At 49.8% G+C, this 27,628-nt stretch overlaps 1 protein-coding gene across 5 annotated transcripts in view; it reads right to left on the minus strand.

Annotated features, from left to right (window-relative positions):
- Positions 1–27,628, minus strand: part of PBX1 (PBX homeobox 1) — a 277,953-nt gene that overhangs the window by 169,398 nt on the left and 80,927 nt on the right. The window contains exon 1 of one of the 5 annotated variants that reach the window (XM_045081193.1): positions 882–6,493. The exons of the other annotated variants lie outside the window; for them this stretch is intronic. The gene's annotated coding sequence lies outside the window, so the exon portion shown is untranslated. Of the gene's footprint in view, positions 1–881; positions 6,494–27,628 lie in introns of those variants that run through there. 5 annotated transcript variants of the gene reach the window in all.

Consider the following 27,628-nt stretch of genomic DNA (forward strand, 5'->3'; position numbering starts at 1 on the left):
GGCTAAACCAACAGATCGCAAACACAGCTTAATGGATAGCAGGGATAAAGTCCCCTTCCCTCTAGATGGCCTCTGGCAGCAGGATGATTGTCCTGGGATTTTTCACCCGAGGCCCTGGCTACCAGCTCATGTTCTCAACGAGGACTGTGAAGAAGGCCAACAGCTCTGCTCATCAAAAACGCAATTTCCCATACACAGAGGCAATAGCACAAAACTGTTTTCTTTCATTGCCAAATGAATTGTGTTTGGTAATCTGAAAGCATCATAAATCGGAGAGATACAGTCCCCAAAAGGATCAGGCCTTAGATACGGGCTGTGATGCAGAGCGCGCCCTGGGTGGGTGCAAACGGGCTGGTTGCTCCTGGATCCCGGGCAAAGGGGGCAGATCCTGGGACCTGCGTTCATAATCTGACCCTGGGGTCTGCCTTGTGGATTGCTCGTTACGTTCCACCAGACCATTTCCTCGCCCTCGAGAAACAGATGCATCCGTGTGCGGTAAACAGCTTCACTGGCAACTCCCCTTGCACTCACACTTCCTGTGTAAGAAAGCCACAGCGGTTCCCCCAGACCAACCACGGGCAGCCTGCAGGCCTGCCGCGAATGACCGCACGCTGGAGGGAAAGAGCATGGCTTCGCACAGACGTCCCTGTAGCCATCGTCACGGATGCTTTCTGTAAAATGGGCAAGGACTGCTGAATGGGTGGCGCTGTGGGTGAACTAAAGGGCAAAATATCTATGTGAACTACCTACTTTAAATTCTTTGTCTCCTTGCCATGATTGGCCCCTACTCCTCCTATCTGTCTTACTCTGTTTGAGCTGCTATAACGAAAATGCCCTAGACCGGCAGCCATCAGTCTACAAATGAGAAATTCCCTCCTTACCCTTCTGGAGGTTGAGAGAAGTCCCAGAGCAGGGTGCCAGGGGCCTTGGCGTCTGACGGGAGGCCGCTTCCTGGGTCACAGAGGGATGGCCGTCTTTCCGCTCGGTCCTCGCAAGCAGAAGCGGCGAGGGAGCGCTCTCCTAACTCCATCCACGGGGGTTCCACCCCCATGACCTCATCTCCTCCCAAAGATCGCACCCCCAGAGACCACCTCCCTGATGATTCGGTTTCAACACAGGACCGTTGCGGGGCACAGACATTCCGTCTACATCGTCTTCTTAATCCACGGCTAAGCCAACCCCAATCCCGCACAACAGGCAGGCCTCCTTCCTCGCCGTCACTCCCTCCCCATGCAGAAGTAATTCCGACTCTGATAACCTTCTGGGAGCTGGCCACTGCCTCCCCCGCCATCACCCCTGCGCCTCCCCCCATTGGCTCATCCTACACCGCCCCTTCTGGACAAGCCAACTCTAATTACCACGACCTCGAAGCCACTGCTTTTGTCTCGGAGATATCACTGTACTTTCAATCCACGACATCTAATTACAACTTTCCTGAACATTATTGTCTGCAGTCTAGGTAATGTCGTCTTCTCTCCTGAGCCCCAGAAGCTCCCCTAAGGCAGATATCGCTGCTTACACTTTTGTTTTTTGCAGACCTCACAGCACCTTAAAGACTGTCAGTAAATGGTGCAAATGAATGCACTTCGTAAACAGAAGGCAGTACATGCATGGAAGATATTCTTCCTTGCCATGAGCCAGGAAGGCTTGGCTACGATTGATGCTGAGACTTTAGCGGTACCTTCCAGCTGGGGAGAGGGTGGTTGGACACTCGGCCCAAAATCCTGATGGGTGTGACTGTGATCAGAGGAGGCTGACGCAACAGCCTTCTGCGAAAGCAAAAAACATCCAGGCCGTCAGTGCTATGGGGACAGGGGGCTCTGGAGCAGCAAGTCCATTTACAGGCAGACCTCAACCTGGCTTAAGGTCACGGTTGAAGCTTTGAGGAAAGGAACGCTCAGCAGCTATCGGGAGCGAGTCAGGCGAGGCTCCTGGAAAACAACGACGAAGCCAACACGTAGGAAGCAGGACAGTTTTAACAAAACAAAACAAAAACAAAACCTCACCATCACGTGGCAGGCAAATCGAGGGGCCAGGCTTTGAACCCAGGCAGCCCCACTCCAGAGGTGATCCTCTTAAAACCCTTCCCTGTAACCCATTTCAGGACCTCGCGTTGGAGCCCCAGAAGTCCTTGAGACAACCCCCACCCCCGGCAGCCCTGCTCCAGGGCCCACGATGCCCGATCCTCTGGAGTTTGGGAGTCGCCCGCCTTCAGCCGGGTACTCTCGCCTCTACCTCCAAATACTCTTCGCCTGCCCTCTTGGTTGGACCTTGGGGCCCACCTGGATTTGACGTTCATTTCATATTTTCGTTTGTCCTCGGTTCCCTTCTCAGTTGGTCTAGAGCCAGCCCTACTCTGCTTCAACGATAAAAATCCAGTACCTCAAGGGATCTGCTTGTTCAGGAAGGAATCTGAAAGCAGAGAAGGCATCGCAAGTGGAAACCCAGGCAGTTGGCGGGGCAAATACAGCCTGGTTATAAAAACACTTCATGGGCCCATGGAGGCCTGGGTTTATCGCAGGCAATAGAGAGAATGACCTGTGGCAGCACAGAGAATGCAAACCCCTCCCTTTCCTTCTTGTTCCCCTCTGTGCAGTGAGCGACTGAGATCCAGCCTTCTTCTATCAAGGTGGGCTCCAGAACGGCCATGAGGGGACCCTGTCTGCAGACTGCGCCAGTCAGGCCTGATGGAAACAGCACATGCCTACCAGCAGGACCTGACTGGGGTGGAGGGGATAGGGGTCCTCCTGAGGGAGAAGGGATAAAACATTGCCAGGCTCCAACTGCAGACACGGAAGGAGACTTGGCATACAGACTACACAGAACATGACCAGCACCAAGTCCAAAACCTAGTGCGCTGGACTGAATGCTTGTGTCTCTCCAAAAGGCACGTGTTGGAGCCCTAGCCCCCAATGAGATGGTAGTAGGGAGGCAGGCCTCTGGGAAGTCATTAGGTTTAGATTAGATCCTGAAGGCAGAGTCCCTCACCACAGGATGAGTGTCCTTAGTCCAAGAGGAAGGAACACCAGAGCTTCTCACCACCTCGTAAGGATACAAGGAGAAGGCGGCCATCTGCATCTCTCACTGAGAACGGAATCAGCTGGTGCCCTGATCTCGGGTCTCCCAGCCTCCAGAACTGGGAGAAATAAATGTTCATTGTTTAGGTCACCCTGCTGTCTAGATGGTATTGTTGTGGCAGTCTCATATTTCCCTGTCTGACGAAATATGAAAGTCTCATGCCCAATCCACACCAGAATCTGCTTAGAAGGTTTCATCCAAGCAGGTCCAGTGGGAGAAAACGCAGGAAGACTGTGCTTATTAGTCCTTAGTGCTGGACGGGGGTCCTGGAGTTCATTCATAATGATATGCGTAATACCAAGTGAAAGGATCTTGCAGCTACAAGGGCAGAACATGAAAGGAAAAGCCGGTCAAGTGCGTGAACCCCTCATCATGACGGGCAGCCCGGGGCGCGGCATACAACAGAACGGCTTCAGGTGCCCTCATCAGAGGGGGAAGCGCACTCGCCAAAGGTGGTTCTGGCCGGCTCGGTCTCCATCTCCACGTGCTCAGCACGAGGGTGGGGCACCACTCAGTAGAGACTGCCGTCTCCGCCAGGGGGGCGCTTGGAAAGCGGAGAAGGGTGGCTATTACTATTAATACTTTGTAAGTGAATAGTAAAAGGAAGGAATGTCCTATTCTCTTCAGTGCTAAGGGCTGCATGCCAGAGGTAGAAAAGAGATCCAGAAGAGAACCTTTATTTCTATTCTATTTCTATGAATGAAATGGTTTTACGAATTTTTGCACCAGCACTCTTGGGGGAGAGTTGTGTAGACATCACCTAGCAGTCCAGGATGAGTAAGTTGTCCTGGCCCTGACCTCTCCCAGCCATGTGACATTAAACAAGCCATTCTAGACCTCTAAACCTCGGTATCCTCATCTTAACACGGAGATAACTGTATTTTCCTCGCCAATCTCCTCGGGGTGTTTTGAAGATCACGTAGGAATACAGATATGAAAGCATTCAGTAACCCATAAAGTACCATGGAAAGAAGGGGTTTACTTTCACGGGTACCGGAAAATCCTAACACCATCCCCTCCAGTCTGAAGATATTTCCGGTAGGGTGAGCCTGTGACTTCTTTCTCTGACCAACCCCTCGGGATGACCTTTGGTCTCTGCCCCCCTAGGATCCGTGATGTCTAGGGCTCGGCTGATTCAGACCTGTGTTTCTTCATTTTCCCCAGTTTGTCAGAGTTAGTACTTTTGCTCCCCTGAAGCTATGGCACACTGGGTGGCTTTGAAATTCTGGCAGCATCTGTAAAAATTTCTGCCTATTTAGTTGGCATCAAGTTCTTAATGGTACTTAGTGGTTCAGAATTAATTTCCCCACCACAGAATTATCCAGGACATTCCATGCCTATTTATAGCTTTCTCAGGCCTCTTTGACTGCTGGTCTTTACTCCAAATCCCTAGGCTATCTCTTTTAACAGGAAAAAGGGTTTTGGTGGCAATTACCAAGGTCCAGCTTTCCAACTCAGCAAAGAAACGATGACCTTGGCAGAGCAGAGCAAAGGCAAGGGCGAGGGAAAGAAACTATGTGCCTACCTCAGCCACAGAACTGACTGGAACGGTACTGAAAACACAAAGACGCTAAGGCTCTCCCACCTAGAGGTCAACGTCCCATTCCCCCTTGTTCATACGTAGGTCATGACCCCCCAAAACCTACACTTGATACAATGAAGGGAGATCTGCTTCTAGAAATAAGCATTTCAGGGACCCAGAAACAGCACCATCTCATGTAAAGGTAAAACCTTAATGAACTGAGAAGCAGAAGTGGAGGTTGACTGGTGACGGACAAGTTCAAGGTGAATAAAACCTGCCACGTGTTGAAAGGTCCACCGGGTGGGGAAATCCGGCTCATGGTTGGAACCTACAAGTGCCCAAGTCTTAGTTTCAGCTCCGATCACTTGTGTCACTGTGCCCCGGGCTCCCAGTGTGTGAAACACTGACAGTTATTCAAGTCCCTCTCTGCACCCTGCCTATGGGTTCCCTGAGCTGAGCTCTCGAGGAGGTGGACAGGAAACTCCTGAGAACTTCGCACGTCTGTCGCTTCGCCCCCTAGTGGCTGGTGTCACACGTTTTGAGATCAGTATGGAATCACTCCACATTCCCTTACGAATGCCAACCAGTTGAGAAGTTTAGGGCCCAAACATAAGCAGATGTATAAGAGCTTAGTGTCCTAAGGCAACTTAAAAATACCAGAAGATTTTCCAGGAAAAAAAAAAAAAAAAGATGCCAGAGAGGCTGGGCTGACAAAAGTAGAGAGAAGTGGTGGCCCTTAGAGCTTGGGTCCCCTGGAGGACAGTGGTACCCCTTTCCAGGGATCCGCAGCCCCTCTCTGACCTTCTGAGGACAGCACTGATTACTCACTTACACCTTCCGTTATTGTAGCTGATCAACACTCCAGGGGCCAATCTCCCAAGAAAATCCCTCGAGGGAGGTATGCTCCCCTCTTCCCCCTGTATAACTTTAATGTAAAATGTGTCATATACTATGATCATTTTCACAGCATTTATCTGTTCAGTTAATAAGCATATATTATAATAGTCTGTTGGGGTCCAAAGAGGTTTGCCGGAATTCCTCAACGAATGACTGTGGATAAGAACCCCATTTATTACACAGACATGCATACCCACATCTGAGCGACTACAGGCTTTGGTGTTGCCCCTTTCCACCAAGTACAACTGCAGCTTTAAGACAGAGGGGAGAATTAGACAGAAAATGAAAGAAAAAAGAAAGAAGGTGGGGGGAAGGAATGACATTTCCCCCTGCCTTTGAAGTGTCTGAACATTTACCAGACAAATTGGGGAAAGGACAAACTGTGGGTAGCCCCAAAGCCAGAGTGAGTGCCTGAGGAAGGTCCCCAGATCAGAACAAAGATAGAAGTCTGTGTGTGCCTCTGTGCAGATCCATGTTTGCAAATAATCACACGTACACACAAGAGGTCCCGGCACGCTTCTGCACATCTACGTGCAGCAGAGACATACGTTCCCAGAGATGAGGCACATATCTCTTCACAAATACAATTTAGCAGGTATAGGAATGCTGATCAGCAGCAGCTTAAGAAGGGGGAGAAAATCCTGTGGAAATCATTAATACTCCAGGAACCTCTAAGACTCAACCTGAATGCAGACACTTAAGCTCTCAGCTTTGCCATTAAAGCCAGGGCCTAAATTATTGATCTCTTGCCTCTATCAGCATAACAGTCACGTCCCAGTATCGAGATCTAAGTACACTGCGGTCCCTCTGCTGCAGCCACTGAAATAATTAGGAGAAATTCTCATTAAAGGAGAGTGAAAGGTTCAGAGACAGGCAGAGCAAAGGGTCCGGGAGGGTGTTTAATGTCTTCCTCGGGGTCGAGAGATCACGGGGATCAAATCCCCGAGCAGTGCCCACAGATGACAGCTTATCAAAGGGAGGAAGTATAAACAATTCACACATGCAGTGGCCCTCTGCGGTGTGTTTACATCTGTGAGTGTCTATGTGGAGTCGCACACAGGCTGTCCCTGCTCACGGGGCCGGGGGGAGGGGGGGTGTGGTGGTGGTGGTGGTGAGGGTTGGGGGGTGGATAGTGGGGCTGGAGACTCCGCATGTCGACGGGGGAATCGATCGTTGAGGGCAGAAAAGAAAAAGGAAGGGAGGAAGAAAAAAAAAACAGAGTAAGAAAAATACATGAAAAATAAATAAAAAGAAACATATTAATAATGGAAAATCCACTGTGGACTCTCTTCAATTTAATTTATTCATTCTTGGAAAGTACAAGGGGGTCTGGGGAAGAAAGGAAAGGTGAGGCATATGGGCAGGCCAGCACTTCCTGATGAGCTCCCCGTTGGGCTGGCATGAGCCACAGGGAAAACACACACCACGGATTCCCACACCCAGACGCCCAGAGAACCTTCTCCTCCCCGATGGCGATGGCGGCTTTCCATTGATTCGAATGCAGATTTCACCCGCTTCTCCGACCCTCCCCCACCTCTTACAAAAAGGAAAAAAGAAAGAAATCAGCCTTTCATACAGGTTCCCAGAAATGGCCCAGACTTACGAGCAGGGAGCAAAGAACGGCGAACAGCCTTTCAGAAACCGCACTGGCGGAGGGACAGGGTTACGGCAGGGGAAATTAAACATGAAGGAGGTGGTAAAGCCGCGAAGGGAAAGGGCAGACGCGTGTAAGCCCCGCACGCGGCTCCAGGCAGGCAGGGGTGGGGGCGGCGGCGCAGGCACACGCGTGCAGGCACACGCAGACACACGCATGACGCGCCCCCAAAGTTGGCCCATATTGAACGTCGGCGCGCAGTCATTTAAAAGAAAAATTCCATCTCACACGGCTAATCAGAATTGTTAGCGAGACCATTAGCACAAACACGGGGAACATCTGAAATTGATTATTTTTACTTCATTCCATTAATGAAATCCTCCAGCGACCAAGCACTAGCCCTGGAAAAATTTCTACAGAATAAAAAGAAAAAACAAGAGTAGAACTTCACGGACTTCAGAGAAAGAACGAGCGAGCGAGAGGTCTCTCTGTGTATGTGAAATGTATACGTATTTACTTTGTGATTTCTGTCGGTGCAGAATAATTGAGCTGGGCTGAATCTGTTCCCACCATTTTGTGCGAGGGAGATATTAGCATGGACCTCACATCCCATAAGGAGCGCCACATCATTAAATGTCTTGGGCTGGCGCATAGGGAAGAGAAATGCGGGATGTCACCAGCTGATAGGGAAGAAGACTTGATGTTATTTATTAGGGAACACTTACCAGAAACTGCATTTTCTCCATTTGCATTAGATACGGCACCACCGCCTTTGCAAAGTGCACACAGGCGCGCGGACAGGGGCAGAAAGAGATCACTCCTTGGGGTCCTCCCCCCATGCTTTGTTCCCAGTCCCCTCCATCTCACCGGCACCCAGGCCGTGGTTTCCAGGCTGCCTCGCCCCCTCACTTGCTGCCCCTCTCTCTGCCATGCTCCCCACCCCGGTTTTTCTGCCCCAGACTGGCTTTGTTGCTCTGAAAGCCCCCGTCCCTCCTGCGCTCTCCACACATCAGTGTATCCCGCTTCGGCCCTATCTTCCTTTCAGTCCTGACCCCATGCCTCCCGCGGGCTGGCCGCCGAGACACCAGGATACGTACAGGGAAAGGCCACCGCGGCAGTGCTCCTAGGTGGAGTTCCCCTAAATTCATGAATTACAGGAGTCGCACAGGGTGGGGGAGAAGAGGGGGCAGCTGACACATATTTTTTGATGAGAGTAAGGGGGAAACGGAGTTCAAGCTTCCAGTGGAAGTGCTGAAATTTCCCACCAGGGGATTCTCCTGGAAAGGGCTGTGTGGAAGCGTAATTGTCAGCTCCCCCCCCCACACACACACTGCCCCCCACCCAGGTCCCTCCCCAGCATTTCTCCTAGTGGCAATCATCAAAACAATCCGGAAATTTGCTTGAAAGATGCAAGCCTCAGGCCATCAGCTCTAAAAGAGGTCCTAGGCTATTTCCCCTAGATCTCCCTGAGGGTGAGTTACGGTAAGGGAAGAAAACCAAATTTGCTGTCCCGGCAGCTCTCAGCAGTCCACGCTTGGGGCCTCGGTCACTTGAGGGCACAGTCGGGCTTCCTCTCTTGACAGACTGCTCGGCCTCATACTCTGGAAGCAGTCAGAGAGGCAAGAGGAAGTGTCCCCAGCCCTCTGGAAGGGCAAGCTGGCCATTCCGTCTCCAACCCTACAGCAGCCTTAGAAGGCAAGGGGGGAAGGCTTCCCGAGGCCCCAGGAGGGACCAGGACAAGCCCCAGAGGTGCCCACGCACAGCACAGCCAGCCAGGTGGGCGGCAGTACTGAAGGCTGCGAGCTTCTGTGTGTGTCCGGGGACGGTTCGGGGAGAGAGCGGATTCCCCTGGACGGGGATCTGCTTTGCGAACTTGGGACAGGGCGGCAGGGTCGATCCCCCCAGGCTGAAGGTCCGAGAGACAGTGAGGCTACTCCACGGATGCCCGCTTCTGGAAAGGCCATCCCTACCTGAGACTGCTTCCAGGGAGGCGAAGGAGAAGGAAGGGAGGATCCCCGGGAACCGAGTTCTGCTCACCTGCCAACAGCCACCCTCGACTGGGAGAGCCTGCCCTGCCTCCCCATGTCCTCTGTGCACTGATTAGGGGGCACCCCTCACCCCGATCCCTTGTCGCCGACTCCCTAATGCAGCGGCCTCTCCCCCACCCAAAGAAAGTGGCCGAGTGTAATTATGCAGAAAGCACCACTGGAGCTATATCAATAAGACAGACGTCTGTTGTATCATTCTCTCTCAGTAAGGCATTTCTTCTCCCCAATTGCTCATATAGAATCATAGCCTAATAGCATCCCATTAACATAATTGCCAACACAACTAGTGTTCCGTGTCTCAGAGCCATTTACTTACTTTACCATAAAGAATACCAAAACAGCCCTAAACTCACAAAGAGGAGGCAAGAAGATGGGTGGGTGTTGGGGAAGGCGAGAGGAAAATTGTACCCCTTTTATATTCCCTTTGCTCCCCGGAATGGGGTTCCAAGATGATAAACACAGGAGCGCCTCTCTCATCTGCGGGAATCGTAACGCAGAGCCTTCCTACCAGACTCCCAAGCAGACGTGTGCTAAAATCTAAACGGATTCTGCCAGGCGAAATGAAATTCCCATTATTTTTAATTAATCCTTAATTAAAATATATTACTCCGCAGATTCCGCAAATCTCTCTTAATATGCAAATGTGGCCCATTCAAGGATATTTACATATCATTAATTAAAACGGCACATTCTTTCAGTCTAACAAGCTGAGGGGCTGTGGCTGCTGCCACGTTGGCGCGAGGAGCCCGTCCTGGCGGTGCCAAGCTCATCTGATAAAAAGACGTCAAGTGTTGGCCGCGCTGGGGGAAGGTAAGGCAGAGGGGGAAAGAGTACATTATCCTTTGACACTCTCTAGCACAAGGACTTCAAATATTATCTTGGGGCCGTGGCCAAGTGATTTTGGCAGAGCTCTGAGGCTCCCGGTGATCTACACCTACTAAGGATCACCTCGGGACCAGCTCGGCTGGGCCTTGGCCGTGAGGCTGTGCGTTTCTCACTCAGACAACCCCGACACTTGGCAGGGGCGGGCTGGGTGCAGGGGAGCTGGCCTGCGAGAGGACAGAGGATGGGTCCACATGGGCTGCTTTTTCACTATAGAGGGGAGACCTTTCTGAGCCTCAGAGGCAATTCCCTGTCCCACCAAGACACGATCGGGTGTGGTGTGGAAAAGGGAACGGGACACAGGACACCAGTCCAAGTTCAAGACCATGGAGCAAAGGGCTGACTGTTGGGAACAGAAGATAGGAGGTGGTGACAATGAGACAGTTCTTGACCAAGAAAACGGAAAAGAGGAGGAGCTCACCTAGGAGAAGTGAGAGGAAGCAGACATCAATCACCATCTCTGCAGACAAGCCCTATCAATCAGGGAGAGATCTGCAAACAGCACTCCACCCATCCTCAGGGCGGGCAGCCGGCAGCCGTTTGCAACGGGCCAGAAGGACAGCCTGCTGGCCTCCAAGTCTTTCACTGTCCGGACAGGCCAGGAAACCACATGCAGGGAACGCAGACTGCATTTACAGTAAGCCTTGTTGTCTAGAAGCCCCCGGGAGCCCTCCCAGAGGAGGATCCCGCTCGTGGAGATGGGGCTGCTGGCAGCCGCCTGGGCCCTCTCCCAGGCTAATGACACACTCTCACAGAAGTCCTTCAGATCTGTGTCTCACTCAGCAAACTTACGCTGACAATATACCATAGACGCGTGGTCATTTTAATAGCCGAAACCAAGCACATGAACTCTGCATACCAAGGATCTACCATGCTTCAGTGAAAACCTTCTTATCGGTTTATGACAGAGGTCCTGTCCATAAGATGCCTGCGGCCTGACGTGGCTACCCATCGGGTCTTAGAACAACGCAGGGACCATGACCCAGTGGTCCAGTCTTGGCCCAAATGTCTTCTGTTTCTCTGTCCTCGGCTGTCCCAGCAGAGTCAGAGTTACTGCTCTGGCAACATTTATCTTTTCAGATTACAAACGTCTACAAGGCAAAGGCCTTAGCCTCAACACTTGCATTTCTTTTTTTCTTGCCATTAAGGACAGAAGCTACACACACACACACACACACACACACACACCATACCCCACCCCCAACTCCCTACCCACCAAGAGAAAGGTGCAGTGGGCCTGAAGCCTGAAAAAGCTTCCAGGGGCAGGGTGGGCCTGGGTGGCAAGCGATGAAGCTGGCCAGGAATTACCGAGAGCGCTAGAACCCTCTCCTGACCCGCAGGAGCTCTGGCTCTGTTCTGAGGGTGTGGCCTAGTGCTTAAAAGCAAATCCAGGTTCAAACCTCAGGTCCACCCAGGACAGGCTGTGTGATGGAGACGAGTTACATAAAATCTCCAGATCTCAGTTCATTCATCTGAGAAAAGGAGGATCAATATCTTCCTTTACACAGTTGGCGGGGGGGGCACCTGGGTGACTCAGTCAGTTGAGCAACTGAGTCCTGGTTTTGGCTCAGGCGACGATCTCACGGTCATGGAACAGACCCCACATCAGGCTCCTCGATCCGCACGGAGTCTCCTTTGGATCCCCCCTCTCTCCTCCTGCTCATGCTCATACACATGCTCTCTCTTAAATAAATAAAATCTTTTAAAAAAGTGAGATAACCTACAAAACCCTCCGCACATAATCAGGACTGACAAAAGGTAGTGATTATTAAATTATTACCTATTGCTACTTTTTTGAGGGGGGGGGCAGGACTTTAATCTGAATTCCCCTCAGTTTTATTTTTTAATTTTTTTTTAAAGATTTGATTTACGAGTGCCTGTGGCCCAGTTGGTTGAACATCTGCCTTCAGCTCAGGTCATGATCCCAGGGTTCTGGGATCGAGCCCCGCATCGGGCTCTCTGCTCAGTGGGGAGCCTGCTTCTCCCGCTCCCTCTGCCTGCCTCTCCTCTGCTGGTGTTCTCACTCTCTGTCAAATAAAAAACAAACAAATAAACAATCTTAAAAAAAGAATCCAGGATGCTCAGGAATCTTCTTTCTCATCCGCATTCCTTATCCTCTGTATTTCTCTCAGGCCCCCTCCCCGCTATCACTCGCCGATCCTCTGTGAAACCAGCTGAGGGACATTTCTATTATTGGAATAGTAATAACGCAAGCCCCACAGTGCCACGAAGCTTATCAAGCTGCTTATCGGCCAGAATCTGTTATCAGGCGTCTTCAAGCAGCTATCATCATTTCATTTTTCTTTCTCAGACTAATCTGAGAAACGAACACATGAGGACATTAGAACAACATAAGCATTAGCTAAGTATATCACGGAATCTTTGAAACCTGAGGCATATTTATATACAAAAGCATCAAATAAGAATAATGATACTAATGGACCTAAGTCCTCTTTCAGCATTCAGAACGTGTCCACTGAATGCAGAAATGAGAGAGCCTCCTCTCCTTCCATCCAGCGTTGGAAGCCACTGGGAGGAGCGCGGAGCTGCCCCTGCCCCAGCGCAGCCAAGAGAGCCAAGATGCACACCCCAAGAAGACGGCCCCCAGGGACCCCTCTCAGGGTGAGGCATTCACGGGACAGCCAATGTCACCCAAGAGGCACATTCCCGAGCTCCCCGACGCCATCCATCCCATCCTAGAGTTGCTCCAAACAGAATCCCATGTTTTATGTTGTACTGCTGTTGAATGTTTTTAGGACGTTACTTCCTACATGAGGAGTCCACCTCCCCAAGGCCAAACCACAAGACTTCAAACCCCAGAGAACCTCACAGCTCGATGCAGGCCGATCAAATGGGTACCACCAATCTCATGATGAAGCTTAGATTTGAACAAGCAACAGCTGAACTCAGAGGACTCAGTCTTTTGGTAACCACAGCAATGAGGCATGCGGCTTTCCTGGGGTACAAGTGACCTGGCTGCCAGGGGCAGAGGCAGAGCATGAGCCCCCACGGTGACACTGGACGCAGCGGACACAGGCCGTTGGGCTGTCCAGACATTCTGCGAGCTTACCAGTGTCCCGTGCATTTTTTTTTTAACCTTCGTGTTTTAAACCCAAGATCATTTTTAAAAACTTTTTATTCTATTCAGAGCAGCAAGAGTATATTAATTTTAATGATCTAAAAATTCCAATGTAAATGACATCATCCATTCCTTCTGCCTGGTGAGACGACTGTTTCCTAACCCAACTCACAGAATTCATTATGGGATTGATACTTCACTAAGGAAGGGTCCCGGTCCTCCCCTTCCCCCACTTATCACGGAAGGTCTCCTTTCTAAGATGCTACGACACAGATTCTGAGTCCGTGCCATTGTGAAGCTTGAGAACAGTGGAGAATGACACCAGGGCCTGTCTCTCACAACGGGGGTTCAACTCAAGCCAGAAATCCTAGCGCACGGAGCCGCTTGACAGCGTCACCCGTGTAGGCATGGCTGCCACCTGTTACCAAGAGCAACCTGAACATGGGGCTGGTGGGACAGGCACTGCCTGTAAGAGAAGACACAGAGCCTTAAAAGGACACCTGGACAAGGTCCCCAGCTGGCTAATGTCAATGTCCGATCCTCCTATGGAAAGGCTTCATCATGTGTATTGGGGAAACTCACACTTTCTGAGCCCCATGATCCCCGTCCATCGACTTCCACAAAGACATCCACGTCCTTCTCACTGACATACAGCTGCCTCCCTTGGTTATGTGGATTAATACGAGTAACTCAATATATTCACCACATGCAAAGCGGCTGCCAGTTTCTGGCTGACGAAGCCAGTGTTTGTGCCGCTCGTTCAGGATTTACCCGTCACCAACGGGGAGGCTGCCTGAAACCCCTTAACCAAACCACCAGGTCCCATCCAGCAGGTGCTCACGTTCCCGCACACAGGACCACCACCTCTAACTTTCTTCAACGCTCGGCTTCCGGGATGAGTAATTAACTTACCCATCATCTGATTAGTCATAGCTGCACTATGAAAGGTGGCCTAGGGTTCACCCCAACTTACCTGGCAATTGATACTTTACTGAATGCGCCAACGCACTTCACCATACTTCGCTAATGTAATTATTTGCATAGGACTATGATGGATAGGATATCATACCAAGAGCAATACATTGAGAAGCGCTCAAAGTGTTTGATGATCTCATAAATGTTTTAATTGCAATGACAGACAGGTGCAATCATCTCATTAAATGTAAGTATCTTTGATATCGCTTTACTTTTAAAGAACACACAGCGTGTCGATGATAAGTATCTTTACGTTCTGAGCCTAGATCAGGCACGCTACAGGCCAGAGCCCAAAGCATATAATGTTGAACAGGCTCCACGTTTCGTGGACAGTAACTATTATTACACCAGATCATGTTGCATCCACGGGGAGAGGAGCCTCACTAAGACACTTTCTGCTCTGACCACATCTCAAGATAAAAGACTTACTGGAGAAAGGAAAAAAAAAAAGAAGCACCCTTTCCATTTTGCTTAAGTCATCGCTTCGGCCGACACACGTGCGCCGTGGCTTCAGGGAGACACCTGAAAGCTACAAAGCTGGGCGGGACCACGTTGGCACACCTGACGCTCACGTTAGCACCAGGCGCTTCTCTGATAGCACCGTCCGTTTTAAAACATTTGTGTTGTAGAGGTGTAGTTCTCTGTAGTAACACAATCCTAAAATAAGGGAGGGAGACAGTTCTAATCCAGGAGTTAGAAAAACTCGTTTTGATCAAAATTCGGCACGTTCACCACTTCCTGGCGAGAGAAGAATCAATATACATGTGTGTTCGTAGGTAAGTACAACCCAGAGTGACAAACCTTCATGTCACAAGTAACAACAGGGGAGAAAGAGGGATCGCAACAGCCAAGGAACTAAACGCCAGGAGACTGGGGAACGACCAGCACAGGATGGGAACAAAGGCATCCCACGACCAAGAGGCCGAACCCTAATCCCGGGGCGCTCCAAGTCCCCACTCCCACCCTGGCACCAGGGGGCTCCAGGCTTGCCGCAAGTGTCTCCCCAGGGCCCCTCTGGCCCTGAGCCATCACGCATGACATCAGACCACAACATTTACTGTGGGGATTCGGGATCGACCTGGTCCAAGAGGCAGTAAAGAGCATGCATCCGGGCCTTCCCGGGGAATCTGTTCGCATCCTAGCAACTCTGCCCAAACCGTGTCTCCTACAAGGCCCACTGTCTGGTCAGGCTGCACATTCCAAAAACAGCTGAGGAGGTATTTCAAAAAGAAAAAGAAGGCTCTGTCTTCAAGTCTGAGAGGAATTGATTTAATAGGATTTAGAGAGTATTTAAGAAGAAACCATTCAGAAAATTCATGCTCTCTATGGGAGTGCATTTTTTTTTTAAAGGTCTTCAGGCTTTTTTCCCGCCCTTTTAACTCTATAACCAGCCTCTCCACCTCTGCTTGAAAATATGAAATAAATAAAGAGCTGAACTGACTTTTAACTGGAGGTGATAATGCTTATGTGCACCTTCGTACCAAAAATAAAACCACAAAGATCAAGAGAAGAGACTGCCTTACAGTGGAACTGCCAGTGGTCGCTCAACCACACTGCGGGAAGGGTCTCGGGCTCTGCCTACAGATGTGTAGAGCCATTGGACATGAACCACAGGTAACATAAGCCCCCATGCCAGGCGGGGCATCCCTCAGACCCCTGGGAGAGAGGGAACTCTGCTGACTCTGAGCGCAGACCCTCAAAACACACGCACTCCTTTTCTTTCCCACCACGATGGATGCTGAAGAATTAAAACATAAACAAACAGCCTCGGGGTTCAACTTATAAAGAATTCAGTCCAGGAGGTGCCTGGGTGGCTCAGCTGGTTATGGGTCTGCCTTTGGCTCCGGTCATGGACCCAGTGTCCTGGGATGCTCAGTGGGGGGTCTGCTTCTCCCTCTCCCTCTGCCTGCCCCCTGTTCATGCTCTCTCTCTCTCAAGTAAATAAATAAAACCTTAAAACAAACAAACAAACAAACAAAAACCCTAGAATTTAGTCCAGTGAGGAAGAGTTGGTGGACAGAGAGAAACCCAGACAGGAGATTCTCTTCTCTTGGCTACTTCCAAGCTGTGCTTACGCCCGCCCGGGGAACAGGTCGCACACCAGTTCGCCTCCAAACGTGCCCGGCTATTGCGGCATCTCACGATCCGGCCCCCCTCCCGGGCAGAAGCACAGGAGAGATCATGAAGGCACCTGGCTCCACGGGTAAGGCAGGCCGTGACCGTGCTACATGGGATTTGTGGGGGAGCAGTTCATAAATCCTAGAAGGGAAGGAGCAGTGTCAACAGGTGATGCATTATTTGTTCAGAGGCACAGACCGCCACCTGTATTATTGTTAGAAATACAATATCATACTAAAAAAATAAATAAATAAATACACATCCTGGGCTTGGGTTTTCGAGGCTCCATGCCTGGCCCATGTGCTGGAGAGCCTCAGTGAAGGGTAACGTGCCGCAAACCAGCACTGTTTCGTTAGCCAGGAAAAGAAAGCAGTGGGAGCAGACGTCACTACAACCACTAAGGGTGACCTCCAGAGAAAACCACTTCCTTCTTCCTCTGCTGACGGGGCTCGCCCCTGACTCCGCTTGGGTCTCGCTGGTAAGGGGAGCAACAAGTCCCGGAGGACTCCCAGGAGTGGTGAGGGGCTTGCTGGATCTCCCGCCAACCCCTCCGGACAGGCAGGTGTTCTGAGTCTTCTCAGCTCTGCAGCTGAGAGCCCCCAGCCTCCCGACAGCTGCTTTTCGAGTTCCCCACAGCTCCAGGCCCCAGCATGTCCCATGTAGGCCAGGTCCCCAAAGGCCTCCGCGCAAAGCCCAAACCAGTCTTGCAGGCTTAGGCAACATTCCCTGGAAGATTACAGCCAGGTGCAATCCTTCCCCCTTCGCTTACACCTTCTTTTCTCCAGAACTCCTCCGCTCACTCAGAGAACCTTGTCCTTATGCTCACACACCCTGGAAAACGTGACCAGTTCGCACTCCCTGTTCATGCTGCTCTGGGAAGCGGATTCTGAGACCGCCCTGGATCTCCCCCACCCCCGCCATGTCCTCCACCAGTCGAGGTGTCAGTTGCAAACAGCAGGGACGGACTCTGGCTCCCCTACCGAGGGACAGAATCTGTTGGACTGATCCGCAGGGCCTCACAGAATCAACAGCAAGCCTGGAGAACCGAACTCAGGAAAAACACATGCATACATGCATGCAAACAAACAAACATACACATACAAACACACACACATACGTACATACATACGTACAGCACAGGCAGCCGAACAGGACTAGGGGCCTGTCGCAGCAAGTCAGAAGCTAGGAGGGTGCTGCTGGCTTTGGGACCGTGTCCCGCCACTGCCCTCACTGTCGTCCTGCCTCTCTGCTCATCTCCCCCCGAAAATTCAAGACCGGGTACCTGTTTCCAATCAGCCAAGCGCCAGGGGCTCATGCCCCCCCAGCTGCCAGGGAGAGGGGAGAAGTCAAACGGCAAGTGGACATTCTTCGCAGACACATCTCCTCTAAACTCGGCACAAACCCAACTTCCCTTGACTCCCTCAAAGGATCCCGGCAAACAGGATTCGGGAAATAGCTTGGGAAGATACAGCACGTGCTCACTGCTGCAGAAGGTCTCCAGGGACACAAGGGAAGTCTGGGCCACGGGTGCTGCTCTCTGGGAACTCAGGCATTAACTACCAAGGAAGACTGGATTCCCAAGGAGGCAGCAGAGAAATGCAAGGCCCACGGCTGAAGCCGAGGAAGAAAAGGACCGTGGCCGCCCTCCACGTGCCCCCTCCTCAGGAACGAGGACGTGGGATCCCAAACCTGACTGCCACCAGACCTTTGCCCCCCAGTCCAGGCGAGATGATGTGAACCAACCAGTGTGTAGCTTCAAGTCTGGGCACATTCCCAGGCTGTGATTTCTAGAGCTTGAAACAACCAACCTCCTTCCCAGCCACTGGAGAAAGAAAGACTTCACTCTGTGCCCAGGTCCTGCCGTTCCCGAGTAGGAGGAAAGAGGTGACGACGGACAGCATGCTTTGTGAGAGTCTCCTTTTCCCCAGGCAGAGGGAAATCTGTCTCTGAGGCAGAGGGCTCGACGCGGCTGCCATTCGTCTTCCCGGTCCTCCGGGGGAGGATTCTAGAAATTTCCACACCTACGATCGAGCCACGCAGTGACTCTGCGCTGAGGCGAGTTACTCCAGCTCTTTGTCCTTTGTTTCCTCCGCTATAAAATGAGAAGAGCTCCTGCTTTGGAGGGTGGTGGTGACTCTTCAGACGGACCACGCATGTAAAGGGACGACACCAGTCTGTGTCATACAGGTGCTCAGTAAACACTGCCTATTACTATTTTCAGGCAGCGATTAAAACCCCCATTTTCCAGATCAGTAGTGCGACACTGGAGAGGTGAAGCGGCCTGTCCGAGGTCCTAAAGGTGGCTCTTGGCTGCCGACAAGCCACAGAACTGGAAGGACTCAAAAACCGGTGTTATTTCCACGATGCCGCGCTGTGTAGAGACATCCAGGCCATCACACACGCAGGGGTGTGGAGCTGCCGTCCAGGGCAAACGCTGGGGTTCCAGCACCGCGATGATCTGTCTGAACAGATCTCCCGTATTTTCTCTCTTGTAATATCCGTACGTATTTTGGCCCTTCTTTTTTTTTTTTTTTTTAAAGATTTTATTTATTTATTTGACAGACAGAGATCACAAGTAGGCAGAGACACAGGCAGAGAGGAGGAAGCAGGCCCCCCGCCGAGCAGAGAGCCCGATGCGGGGCTCGATCCCAGGACCCTGAGATCATGAGAGCCGAAGGCAGAGGATTAACCCCCTGAGCCACCCAGGCGCCCCTATTTTGGCCCTTCTTACGCAAGAACCGAAATTCCCAAAAACCCCAATGACCGCAGCAGACACAAAGCAGTTTTCACGTGGTTGAGCCACACACCAGACAGACGTGGACCTAAGGAGATGACGGCCGTCGGTTCCCTGGGGTTTGGGGACAGGGTCACGTTCACGAGTGCCCTCAATCATGGCCACGGGTGGAGATATCAGGGGTGGATCTGGTTTTGTGTTTGTTTTTCTTCCCCTGTTCTCCTTTCTGTTCTTCCTTTTTTTTTTCTTTCTTGTTAATACTTGAGAAATAACCTCAACTCCCGAACGCCATCACGGTTACAAGAGAAAGAGGATCAACTTTTGAATCTGAGGTCTCCCCATCCGCCGCCCCCCACACCACCTGCCACGCATCACCCTCCCCCCACCCCACCCCTCACCCCTGAGAATCTGCCTGACGTCAGGGCACACATGTCACAGCCATGACACCAAGCCACCAGGACGACGAGATGGTGAGTCACGGCGTGGAAGGGGTGCCCGGGGTCTGTTTAACTCTGGGGCTCTCCGTCCATCGCCTTCCCTTCCCAGACAGCACTCCGGTTACACGGGCTTCAACCGCCACGGTCGATAAAGCCACACAGATCAGGGTGAGTAAATGAAAGGCAGTAAGACAGCAGATCTAACTCCGGAAGGAAAAAACACGTTTCTTTCCTTGACCACCCGATCAAAGTAAAAGCAAGCCTCCTCTCCACTTGAGTGGACAAAAAAAAAAAAAAAAAAGAAAGAAACCAGAGGTACACTTGGGTCACCTGGCATTGGACAGAATGGTGCGACATACATGTACTTCACCATCCCACATTCCCTGGTTTGGGACCAACTGAGTTATTATGCGCATCGTGTATGGATTTCTCACCTCATCACTGCCCTCATCACACAGGTATCACCGAAAATGCTACAACTGTGAGACGATTGTTTTATTTCCAATATTGAAGTAAATCTTACTTTACACAGTACATAAGCATTCACTGTTATTTTGATTTTATTGCTTCGATTAATCCCAGTTTTAATACATCAGTGATAATATGGGGTTTGGTTTACTATATTATTATTGTCTACTGTCGAGATAAAAGTCTCCGTATTACATGACAGACAGCAGATGTCCCCACCTTCTTAATAGACGCCAATGCGCGAACATTTCCCAAGTCCTAAAAATGTTTAAGGAGAGCAGGTAGGACCACCCAAGTCACTCAACTGCCACACATTTCAAGGCTGGTCGCTTGGAGTCAACGATAGTTCATCATCTCGACATGGGCTCTCCCTCTGTTCCCACCCTGTGGAGAACAGCACCAATGTTGCTTTGTTTCGTTGTTTTGTTTTGCTTACAAGAGGCAGTTGACTTGCGTCATTAGAATATGTTGTCCTAACAGCGCTGCGTTAGCCAAATACCCAACAGGAGATTTTCTTTTTCATTCTTAACCCGGGTTTGATGTCATACAAATAATGCCCAGTTCAGCCATTCATAAACTCACCCTTGGGTGAAACATGGTATCACCTACGTAACAAAGGCCACACGTGCAATGTAACATACGACGCACCACACGTGAAAGCTACCATCGTGGCACAACGGTACGCCATTTCTAGAACATGAGGACACCAGCACGAGAACGGGTGTCTAGGAACCTCAGGCACAATTAGTCATGTTATAGGAATTTCCTGAACGTTTTAGAATTTTTCTGTCCTTTTACTTTCCATTTCAACACGGAGCAGGGTTTTTTCCTTCATTTCCTCAGTGTCCATCACTCAATCTTACACTGACACAGAAAACCCTCCAGTGGCCTCAAATGGCACGCCAAGTTGCCGCCAAATTCTAGACAGTTTTCTCCTCCTAATTTATCTAAGACGAAGGGACTAGACACGGTGTGGTCCCGCACAAATCTGAGAGCCTACTTAGTCTTGAAATGCTAATGAAGAAGTATTTTTTATAATTTCGTTTCAGGGAAATGAAAACACTCAGCATTACCGGTTTATGGATCTAAATTAGCTCAGACTGAGATGAAGTCTATTATTTTTAAAAACTTTTCTAACTTTGCAACAGTCTGGATCTGTTAGAAGAGTACAGATTCCACAGGCAAATACAACTGGGACGAAAATTTCCAAGAGACATACAAAGCTTTTGCCCATTCTGAATTACTATTTACTTGAGAAGGATTATTAATGAGTCAACTGTAACAGATTTCATCAGGACATACCTGCTTCTGCTGTTGGAGTCCTCAGTCTGCCTACCTGCCTAAGGTACCCGAGCACAGCTACTTAATTATTCACGTGTTAGACCCATATCTATGACACTCCCCACTCAGGATCTCTACCATTAAATCCTAGAAATTATTTGTTATAGTGAGCAGCCTCACTTTCTGCTCAGTTAATCAGATAATGAGAGCATCTTATTTTGAACTCTCTTAAAAAATATCATTTCTAAACTATTTAAGAATATACCATGTTAATTCCACTCTCTACCTGCAGTCAGGAAAGGCTAAAAATTCGTACACGATCCATACCGGTTCAGGTGGTGCTATAATGGTGAAGAGTCAGACCACCTTCGTGTTCTATGTACCCACTGATTCCAAAGGCAGCCACTGTCTCCTTTGTCATATTAAGTCCCCATCAAGTCCTTACACGGTGCTAGACCCTAACAATATGGCAGCAATTCCATTACTAAAGCGACCTAGCCATGCCCCGTAAAAAGCTTATTCACTAAGGATTAGAGCAACTACACCACACAACTGTATACAATGGTCTGTAACTCTAAAGCCCCATGCAAACAAATAAACAAAATTAAAAACAGAAGACCTCCCTCAAGGAGGTGAACCGGAACTCCAGACCAGCAAACACAAACATGGGGTCGCCTGCAAGAAGAAAACTCACAGATCATTACCAGAAACATCCACATTGTCTTGACCATCCCAGTCGGTCAACATCCAAGGTAGCTCGTTCTCTGGGAGGTTTTAAAAAGTGGTCTCAACACCCAGGTGCCTCATCCATCCTATTTGTTCAACGCTGGACTTTTCCATTCCAGAAGCCAGAACACACCCCATAGCATGGTGCCTGGCGAAAGACAGGTGCCCAAGAAAGACGTCAGGGATGGGGGATGTGGGGGAGGGAGGTACACTAATTTAATGAGTAACACCTTTTGGCTATTTCCCATAAAATCAGTTCTTGCCCTGAGTTATCCTGGCCAAGGTCTGTCCATGACACAAGGTCTGTGCCAGGGTCCTTGCTTAAGGTTCGGTTCCCTGCTATGGTCCCTGCCTTGACTCACAATGACAGAGTCCTTCCTGAACAAGCCTCTCTAATGCACAGAACTGAGGATCTTGGGGATTTTTCTGTTGGGGTCAGAGAAAGTAGGACTCCTGAGGTGCCACCTCCACGCCTCTGCTCTCAGATGGTTCTCTCCCCATGTAGATCTGTGAGAAAGTACAAACATCACTGGGGAAACTTAGAATTTAAATCCCAGTGTCTTGCTTGTCCCCAGCTCTATAGACCCTTCTGGATCTGCACTGCTCCTGAGGGCTCGGCCAGGCTGGAGCAGTGGGTTATTAATAAGTGTAAGTCGGTGAAACCTGAGAACTCACGTCTTACCCTGATGTCAACGCTAACCAGAGTACAAAAGACAGTGGCCTCTTTTCTGCCCATACAAGTGGAAATTCCAGGGAAACACACACACATACATACACAGACACGCACATGCACCCGCACACACCCCTTATCTGTTCGATCTAAGGCACAGCCCTGGGCTATGTCAGGGACTCTGAATTGTCTCGCGATTCTAAGTTGCCAAACAATCCTGCAAAATTTTCCAGGTTCTCTCTCTAGCTAGATGCTTCCCTACTGGCTATTTCATATTTAAAGAATATCTGTGGAGATTTCTAGTTCCAACTAGTGAAATGCTGGACTTCACTCCACTGTTTGGAAAGGAAATCGTAGAAGTTTCTTCAAAATAAAGTTCCACTCTAATCTGGACAGAAGGAGCAGTGGAATTCTAAGATCAAATAACCAACCTGGAGGGACAAAATGGGGTACCACTGTTCTAGTGACATGTTTACTGTCATTAACAGCAAAGGACAATGGACCGGACAATTAAGCAAAGAGACAAGGAAGTCACAAGCCACTTAAAGCATAACCGGAGGGCCATGGTTTGAGAAGCGTGGCCATGAGGTCTGTGTGCTGCGGACCTCAGCATTCCTGTCCCTCTCACCGGGCAGCACAGCCCTGCGACTGAATTCGGGCGAGTCAGGCTCAGGTGACCTCTGTTTGGACCATATGCTCCAAAACTATTTTTCAAAATGTGTGTCTTAAACATTAATTTATTTCCAAGCAATTATTTTATTTAAAAAAAAAAAAAAACCGAAGACAACAGACCACCCACTTGGTGATAAGAAGAAACAAACTATTGATCCAAACAATAACATGTAAAACTCCCCCCAAAATTATGGGGAGCAAAAGCTAGGTACTCAAGGACAGATGACCTTTTCACAAGGTGGAGGTTAGGAGATCTAACCTTTCACACAGTCAAAAAGCCATTCGTTAAGTTTGGTTGTTTTTTTTGTTTTTTTTGTTTTTTTTCAATTTTAACTCCCATTTAGTTAACATACAGCATTATATTTAGTTTCAGGAGCACAATAAAGTGATTCAACAATTCTGAACATGACTCCGTGCTCGTCATGGTAAGTGCAGTCTTCATCCCCCTTCCCTACTTCCGGCTTCCTCCACCCATCTCCCTTTTGACAACCTGCTTGTTCTCCATAGTTCAGAATCTGGGTTTTTGGCTCCTCTCTCTTTTTTTATTTGTGTGCTTTGTTTCTTTAACCCCACATACGACTGCAATCATATATATTTGTCTTTCTTTGACTTATCTCACTTAGCATCGTACTCTCTAAATCCATCCATGTTGTTGCAAATGACAAGATTCCATTCTTTATGGCTGAGTAATATTCCTCTGCGTGTGTGTGCGCGTGTGTATGCGTGTGTGTGTGTACACACCATATTTTCCGCATCTATTCATTCATCTACTGATGGATAGCTGGGCTGCTTCCATAATTTGGCTATTTTAAATAACGCTGCAAACAACAAAGGGGCGAATATATTTTCTCAAATTAGTATTTTCATATTGTTTGCGGAAATACCCAGTAATGGGATTACTGGATCAGACGATAAGTCTACTTTTACTTTTCTGAGGAACTTCCATACTGTTTTCCATAGCACCAGTCTGCATCCCCACCAAGAGTGAATGAGGGGTCCTTTTTCTCCACATCCTCACCAACACGTACTGTTTCTCGTGGAGCTGATCTTTGCCACTGTGACCTCTTTTGACTCCCCCAAAACTCAACGACTAACAGCCTGTTAAACGGAAGCCTAGCCAAGAAAAACAGCTGACGAACACCTCGTGTGTATGTTACATGTACTGTATCATATTCTTACCACAAAGTAACCTATAGGAAAGAGAATTCTCTGAAGAAATCATAAGGAAGAGAAAATACATCTACAGCACTGACTGTATTTATTGAAGAAACATTCATAAAAGTGGACGCTCCCACTCCAACCCGAGTTACTCAAAGACCAACTGTATATATATGTGATTCCATTAATATAAAGTATAAGAACCAGCAGAATTCTTCTCTGATGATAAAGATTAGAACCGTGGTTCTCTGAGGTGGCGGCTGGGGATGAAATGCGGTACAAAGGGCAGAAGGAAGATTTCCAGGGTGATGGTAAGCGGGATGTTGGTTCTAGGGTGATGGTAAGCGAGGTGTTGGTTCTAGGGTGATGGTAAACGGGGTGTCGGTTCTAGGGGTAAACTCACTTGTCAGAACACATCCAAGCATATGCCTGAGTTCTATCCATTTCACTGAACATAAATTTACTTCAATTTTTAAAATTCTTCACCAACCTCTTCCCAGCTGTGACTACACCTAGGAAGTTTTGTGGTATAAAGGAAAAAAAAAAAAAAAGTGAGATTCTGGAAAGAGAAGACCTACACTATAACCCCAGTCACCTTCTAGCTCTATGGTCTTAAACAAGGGAGGTAACACTTCCACGTACTTACCCATCTGTAAAATGGGAGAACTCTATCAATGGTTGTTCAAACAAAATCCTCCAATGATAAAATACCAGTGACATACAGAAAAACGCTATAAACTGTATGAAGTCATATATCAAAGAGACGAAGGAAATATTCTTCCCTAGATCGGAGTGTGCATGGAGAAAGTAAATGTACTGGAGAGTGCCTCCACTGGGGTCATTTTAACTTATGTGATGATTTTCTCTTTCCAACATTTTGGTGGTTTTTTTTTTTTCTTTAAAGCAGGTTCCACACCCAACAGGGAGCTTGAACTCATGACCCCGAGATCAAGAGTCACGTGCTCTACCAACTAAGCCAGTCAGGCGCCCCTCTTTCCACCATTTTAGAACATGGATTTCTGCAGCTGATCAGAGCTGCTAGACCAGGAGTGCTCACGTGGCCTCCACTCTTCACACACACACACACACACACACACACACACACCCCTCCATAAGCTCTGTTCTCACTCCCTCTAGCTGCTCTGCCTGCTTTGCAAGGTCCCCAATCTGCATAAACCGCGAGGATAAATCAATCCGGCAATGAGAAAAAGGCGACAAACTGCAGCCAAGGCCAAGGTGCAAAACCCCACCGCACTCAGGGTAGGTCATTAGGTCCCCCCCAGAGTCCCGGATGTCCCCTTGCTTCAAGTGGACTTGGTCACAGGAAGTCCCCATTGGGAGTACTCTTCTCATTTGGACTCTCCCCACCTGCTCTTTCTGGAGGGCGGTTTGTGTGCTCCCCACACCTCCCTCTTCCCCTGCTCCCGCGTTCTCTCCCGCACTTTCTCTTTCTCTCTAGGCTGGGTTTAATTTGACACCTTGAGCTTTGGTAACGAGGTGGGGAGCAGGGCAGCCACAGTGGAATTCATTAGGCTCGACACTGCAGGGCCCGCTCTCTGTGCGTTAATGACATCGGAGGGTAGGGAAACGAGACAGCCACCACGCGAGATGAAATAAACATGAGGACTGTCAGCAGTGACAGCCTAAGCAAAGGGGACAAAATGAGCCAGGTAGAGACCTTTCCCCGTCCGCACAATGCAAACCGACAGCTTGCAAAGCCCCCCTCCCCGCAGCCAACCCCCCCTTCCCCAAAGCTGAAGAGTGAGCAAGAGGGGGGGGAGGCGGAAGCGTGAATGGGAGAGAAGGAAAGAAAATACAATTAAATTATCATTGTTTGAACGTACAAATTTCATTTATCAGTTTAATGTTGGCGCAAACCAAATTCATCACCCTCCTTCAGAGAGGAGCAGGGGCGGCTGGGAGCGGGGCCGCGCGGGGCTGTGCTTGGAGGCTTCTGTGCTCCCTCCTTCCCGCCTTAAGCTCTGTCTGCTGAATTTTTTTTGTTTTTTTCCTGAGCAGCATCATCTACCCCCCCAACCCCCACCTTCAAGCACTGTAACTCCGTCTCTCCGTGTTGCTAAAGGCAGCACCGGAAGGAGGAAGAGATGGGAGACAGAAGGCCGAGGGGGTGGGGAAGGGGCAGCGATGCGGGCTCCTGGACACGTTTTGTTTTAAAGGTGAGAGGGGGTGGCGGGATGGCAGGAGGACCAGAGAGAACCTCCGGCAGCACGCGCCGGGCCGCAGGACGGAGCAGCACGGCCTACTCCCAGACGGGGTGAGCCTCGGAAGGTGCCCAGCCAGAACCAGCGCCCCGCTCCCAGCTCCCAGCTGTCAAGAGGGCGAAATGGCAAGGAAGGTCTTGGGGAGACTTCGAGGGCCTTCCCCTCCCCGCACAATGCCGAAGCAGCGCACTGGCTCTCATCAGGCTAAGTCAGGGCCTCGTCTTCCACGAGAAATGATGGTCTCTGCACGGGGGCAAAGGGAAAGCCTCCCTTCGTGGCACCGGCCTAGGAGAAAGGTGACTTCCCCATCCTCAAAGAGGGCAGACTCCATACGGCTGGCCACAGGGTGAGCCCGGGGCTGGGATCTGCGCGGCTTCGTCCTCCCGAATTTCACCTGCAGATCTCCCAGCCAGACCGAAGAGCCCTTCCCAGAAACCTTCCCCCACGTTCTCAGCCTTTTTCAGAGACAGGACGTGAGTGAGCCAGCATCTATCCATTAAAGCCAAGGATCACTGTTTTTTTTTTGGTGGTGGGCTTCTCCAGCAAGGTTTTCGAAGAGCCCCCAAAGCTAGCAATATTATGCGAAGGGAAAAGAAAACCATCGTTTTTATTAAGCACAATTAAAGGGAAAGGACGTGAAGACTGAGTGAATCAGTGCCAGAATCCACACTTAGAAGAGAACCAACATACGTCAGTCTCGGTGGCGTGAGTGGAAGTTTACCCTATCAAACCCCTGGCAGGGATGGGGGGTCAGGCCAAAACACACACACATACACACACACACACACACACACACACACACGGCTAGCTTGCCAATCTGCTATAGGGATGTGAAGGATGCGGCAGGGGTGAGGTGTGGGGGGAGGGGAGGGTAGATGTGAAGAGTGAGGGGTCCTGACATACACGGCTAGCTGGTCATCGTGTAGGAAGCTATGGGGTCAAGACTTCAAGTCACAGCGGTGAACAGCTGATACCAGGAAACGACCTGTTTCACATAATAAGATCTGGGATATCACAAAAGAGAGGCCATGACGTTTTTATCAAACACGTCCTGGGTTTAAGGCCCA

The sequence above is a fragment of the Mustela putorius genome, unplaced genomic scaffold (assembly GCF_011764305.1).
Source record: "Mustela putorius furo isolate JIRA1106 unplaced genomic scaffold, ASM1176430v1.1 tig00000508_pilon_pilon_pilon, whole genome shotgun sequence".
Classification (NCBI taxonomy): domain Eukaryota; kingdom Metazoa; phylum Chordata; class Mammalia; order Carnivora; family Mustelidae; genus Mustela; species Mustela putorius.